The sequence below is a fragment of the Bemisia tabaci genome, chromosome 1 (assembly GCF_918797505.1).
Source record: "Bemisia tabaci chromosome 1, PGI_BMITA_v3".
Lineage (NCBI taxonomy): Eukaryota > Metazoa > Arthropoda > Insecta > Hemiptera > Aleyrodidae > Bemisia > Bemisia tabaci.
The window spans coordinates 38,676,887-38,682,886 of record NC_092793.1 but is presented as its reverse complement, the minus strand read 5'-3'; positions in this window follow the sequence as shown (position 1 = coordinate 38,682,886).

Genomic DNA, 6,000 nt, shown 5'->3' with positions numbered 1-6,000 from the left:
TCTAGAGCACACCCCATATTTCTCACCTGCACATAAGTCTGTTGGATAGAAATACGTCCATACAGAATCCGAAGGTTGCCAACAGGTCTCAGTAAGGACTTATTCGCTAAGTACCTAGTCCAGTAAATCTAGCTTTTTACCTCAGACAAATTAGATGGAACTTTTCCTTAGGTATACAGAGACTCTAGGTACTCAATAAGGCAGAAAAAAAGTTTAACGAAAAGTTCCGTCCGGAGTGGGGTCAAATCGCAGTTTTTCAAAATGGCGGCCTGGCGATCTTCAAAAAGGACCTACATTCAGTTTTTTCTTCATAACTAAAAAATATACGTCCATCAAGAAAAAGTATTAGAGATCAATTTTAAAAATAATTTTTTTTTTATTAAGAATCATATCCAAACTTTCCGGAAATTCGCCAGAAATGATGCCCCGGTTCTTACCAGCTCTGCAACGAAAAAAGAGGGGGGCAGCGGGGGTTTTATGGATGTTTCCGTCCTTCAAGTGGGCGGCAGTTCCTGTGTTGCAGTTCTCCGACTGGGCGCAACGTTTCAAGGGTCCGCGTCAAGTTCTACAGAGGTTTCGGGCATTGTTTGTAGTGAATTTCCCGGTTTTTATCCGCTCTGCAACCAAAAATGAGGGGGGCAGGGGGCTAAGAGTTTTGAAAACTCACTTTAAAGTCGCAGGCTGCGTTTGCGTTAACATTGGCAAGAAGTTCCACTCGGATTTGATGCTAAGTTTGAAGCTCTTGGGGGGGCTGTGGTGGCCCGGGGGCAATATGAAGACTTCGGTATCAGACTTGGAGTATTCGAGGACTCTTTGAAAAGAAAAACGGTATGTCCAAGAGCCGCCGAAGCTAATCTAAAAACTGAAGGTACGGCCCCCTAAATAACCTTTGGACCCCCCTAACTTTTGACAGGGGGGTCAGATCGACTTCCGGTTTGCGCCAAAAATTTTCTTTTTTCATGCTCTTTCTAACGATGTATCACATGATGGGGGTTGCCATTTGAAATTTTTGAGTTGCCCCCCGCCCCCCTCCCCCTGGGGGGGGGGGTGAAGAACTGAAAAGTACCTCAAAAAGTTTCCCCCTCGATATGAGGAACAACGCCACAAACCGCAAATCGATATCATAATTAGAAGTAAAGTTATGGCCAGTGGTGCGTAACTTTTAAATAACCCTGTATATACTTTTTAGAGAGGTGATAAAATTTTCAAGACGAGAAAAACATTTGTTTTTCATTAAATTTTACAGGACGTAACTAAAAAGTCTGCCTGTTTACGGGTTTTACGCTGAAATATGAGTTCTCTAGTTTCCGGGAAAATTCGTCCCAAAGCGTCAAAAACGGTAAAAAATCGATAAATGGCCGCGCCCAAGGTTCAAGAAAGTGGGTTATAACTTTTATATTGAAGCATTTTCACGTACAAAAGAAATTGACTTACAAATACAACCGTTTTATATTTACATAACTGCTCAACAGAACATACCCTAGTAGCAGACGTATATGAAAAATTTTTTTAACGGAAGTACCTATACCTACCACTCATATAACGGTTAAGTAACGGGATGTTCAAAGGAAACCGCCGTCGTATAACCGTTATTAATCAAATAATTTTATAAATTGCGCGAATAACCTTTATAATTAGTTTATATAAAAGTTGTTTGTAAAAATGTTTTATATAATTGTTATACTTCAGTTATACATCTTTTATACAAATACGCTCTTTATATATATTTTTTATAACCGTTATACTTTTGATTATACATTCTTAATCTAAGTACGCTCTTTATATAACGGTTATACTTCGTTTATATACTGCGAATTTAGCTCTGCTACTAGGGCACCGACAGTTGTGATTAGGTTCTCGACAGCACTCTGATAGCGGTGATAGCTAAAGGATCCCTACCCTGCGGCAAAAATGGAGTTTACTTAATAGATTGAAATTTTAATTCACATGGTGCTAATGCTGTCAAGACAAAATTACACTCTACTCACAGTCAAAGAATATTTTGATGAGTAAGATTATCCCAGTGGCGTGCGGTGGGTTCATAGTGACAGGGCAAGCTGTAGCGTTCGCCATCCGGGGGGGGGGGGGGGTGACGTAGTCTCTTTCCCTTCCTCCTCCCCCTAGCCTCCCTAGAAAATTCTTAAAATTTTACTCTATATACTCTGTTTTTCGGATGAAATCTGATGGAACGTCTTGAAAAACTGTGGCTTTATTTCTTTCTCTCTTACCCATGATTTCGTTTACCCAACTTGTTTCGAATGTTATTGATCATTGGAGGACGGCTCCATACTCTTAACTCCTAATTTTGCTTTAAGAATTTTTTGAGTTACTTAAATTTCCCCAAAAATTAGCTTTCTGCATTTAAAACATGATTCAGAATTGTCTGATTCATCAGCAATTAAATCCAAGTGAGCGAAATTTTGTAGAATTTAAGGGCATTTGCGCCGGAAGAGCAATTACAACCGCGACGGAAAGAGGGAACAAGATAGCGCATCGGAGGCAGAAGCAGCGCGCTGCGGTGACGGGCCATGAGATGGCCAAGAGAAGCGAGCTGCGATCGCGCATCGAAGGGCTCGGACTCGGAACGTACCGCTCTACCCGCCCGCCTTGATTCCGTCGCCGAGCAGTGGCTCTCCGCTCAGCTGATCGCAAGCGATTCTCCAGCGCATGGGTTGGCCCGTGTACGGGCCGCGCAGCGCGCTGCGCCACCTCCATCCGCCCTCCCGCTTTCCCACTGCTGTGGCTCTACACGTATTTCTGTCTCTCTCTTTTTCTGTTTTTAATGCAATTTACTTACTGAACACCTTTTATAAATTATATTTGCTAAAATGTTCAACATGACATAGGTGTAATTTTCTTCTTTCGTTTGAAATCTTTGGGCAAGCAGTGCTTGCCTTGCTTATCCGGACCGCACGCCATTAGATTATCCATTATCCAAGTAGCATTTTTCAACGGAAAAATCGCGATATCTCGAAATTCAATTGCGACTTTTTTACGATTTTATCGGCGATGAAATCGCTAGGATCATCAACATCTGAGCGATTATCCTCGATCTTTTCGCGATTTTCTTGCGATTTTATCGCGATAAGTTCGAGTATAATCGCTCGGATGCTGATGATTCTAGCGATTTTATCGCCGATAAAATCGCCAAAAAATGGTGTTGGCGTTGTCACTCGTCTTCCGTCAGGTTCAGCCGTCAGGTCCTTTTACGAAGACGAGCGTACAATCCCCGGAGCCTGCGCAGGGATTCGAACCCGAGACGCAGCCGTGGCAGGCCAGCACATTGCCACTAGGCTATGGCCACTGCGTGGTTATTAAGTGCGAATTGAAGCCTTTTAGGTGGATCAGCGCTTCGCAGCATTACAACTTTTGTCATTGCGTAGACTGACACCAAGTTTTCATTGGAATTTTTTTTTTTATTTTCCCTCCTCTGTATTTTATTTCATACCTTGAAATACGGTTAGTAAAATAAAGTTCTATTGGTAATCTCATCATTCTGTCTCTGTAAAATTACCAATAATAGTGAGATGGCAAAGTTACCGATGGACCTTGGTAAAAACGCCTATATATTTTTTATCGACTGTGGTAGAATTACCGAGATAAAATGGTAAAGTTACCGGGAATCGATTTCCGATAAAAGTGGTATTCTTACCTGAAAAAATTAGTAAAAATACCGGTTTTTAGGTAAGCTTACCAGACTGTCTTGGTAACATTACCAATAATTGGTAAAAAAAAGAGATGATAAAGTTACCAACGAACCTTGGTAAAAACGGCGGTGGCATAGAAACATCTTTCATAAGCGTCATTCATGCGTTAGTGGGCGTTGATGAAAAATTGCAATTTATTGCAATTTTATCACTATAAAATCGCGTTCGAAATTTTATTTCAATTTATCGCAACTTTTCTCCCGATAATATTGCGAAGAATCGCCGTTGATAAAATTGCGATTTTATTGCAATTTATCGCGATTTTTTATCCGATAATATTGCAAATAAATCGCGACACATTTACCGATTAAATCGCAATTTATGGCGATCACTGCTACTTAACATGATTTTTTGAAAACAGGGCTATTTTAAATTTTGGTCGGGAATATCTAAACGAAGGGGCGGTGGCGTTTTGGGCAAGAACATGTGAAAAAGAGCCGTTTTGGGCGAAAATCAGTACTACTATTGGGCGAGTATTTTTGGGCGATTGTTTGAGTATTCATATGACTTTTGGGCGAGTGCTAAAATGAGGTTCATAAAATTATTTAACACGACGTGACAACATAGAACAAAGTTATACAGGAGAATACTTAAATAGCTTACCTCCATTGCGGCAAATTTAGACGATTGGCAGGGGAAGCATGGTAAAAAAAAAAAAAAAACGATAAAAGAAGGGTTCATGGAAACTTCACTGAGAATTATCATAGCCGAACCGGACGGTCGTCAAAAGTAATATTAAAAAGTAGAATAAAATAAAAGAATATTATGAATATTATTAAAAGAAGGGTTCATGGAAACTTCACTGAAAATTATCACAGCCGAATCGTTAACCTAACCTAACCCAACCTAACCTTACCTAACCTAACTTAACTCAACCTAACCTAACCTAACCTATTTATATTGTAGATCCATATTTGTAGATCCATATTGATAATGTAAGAGGCTGCAGCAAGCAGCGTGCACAAACTGAGGAAAATACAACGCGTTCGCCAAGACCGCGCATCCACAGTCCTTCAAATCAGTATCCGATACATGACCATCTGATACGCTCACCTGTAAACAAACATGGATGCACTGTTGCCAAAAATTAAAAATTCAGTATCATCTACCCTCGCCCAAAAGTCCTATGATTGACAAGGGCGACCAGCGAATTACCTCGCCCAAAAGTGCCACGATTTCGGCCTCGCCCAAAAGGGATGCGACCAAACGGGGGCCCTATGAAGAAAATTATTATTTTGGGTCCGCCAAGCAGCCTGGGTGCGCCGCCTCCGACATTGTAACTACCTATGCCATGAAGCAGTTTCTTTCGTCCGAAGAACGGTGTGAAAATTTCATTTGGCTGAAAGCAACCGATCAAAAGTTAAAGGGTGGGGGGGGGGGAGCTGAACTTTTACAAGGCCCTGTATGGATAGTATTCGATAGTGGTTCGATGTATTGTTCGGTTGAAACAATAGAACATAACAAAATTTTAGGATCTAGGTAGGAAAAGCTAGAAATGAGAATACCCCTGTCAATTTCACTTTTAATTGCCATTTTATACTTATAAGAATCAATAACCCGTTCCCTCAGATTACTCAATTGACTTTGGAGGCTATGTCTACATGTTGACGTACCAAATGGTATTACAAGAACACGCGAGAAACCCGATGGTGCCACTAGTTTTCTCTGAAAGCAACTTCAAAGCTCAAGAAAAGCTCTCAAATTTGAGGCTGTGATGGAAGAATTGGAAGAAATATCCCACGCTACCCTAAAATTCCACCTCTATATCAAGAAAAACTACCAACCTATGCAAAGATACGGAGCAAATACATTAACAGGGTTGCCGCCTTATATAGGGGCTCCAAAACAGAGAACATGGACCCCACTAATGTGTTTACTCCCTATATTTGCGTAGAGAACTTGTTTTGATATACCTAGAGGTGGACTTTCTGAGTAGCATGGGATATCCCCTCCATTACAGCCTCAACTTTGAGCGTCTCCTTTTAGCTTCGAAATAATTTCAGAGAAAACCAGTGGCACCATCGTGTCTCTCGCAAAATTTTACTGTGGAATCAGTACCTACTGAAATGGCGAATTTCTGGCACAGGCAGTACTTAGCCCCACTAAGGTGATTCGATGGCCGCCATATTTTGTGTCAGAACGGCATGCGATATATCGCATCAATTGGTTCCATTTTTTCAGCTACTCGTCATTTTTCTCCAATTTTGAGATCGCAATTCTGTTGTCAGGAGACTAAAGCACTCCTTTACCAATTTTAACAAAGAAATTCAACGAAATAAAGGCGTGGTTTTTT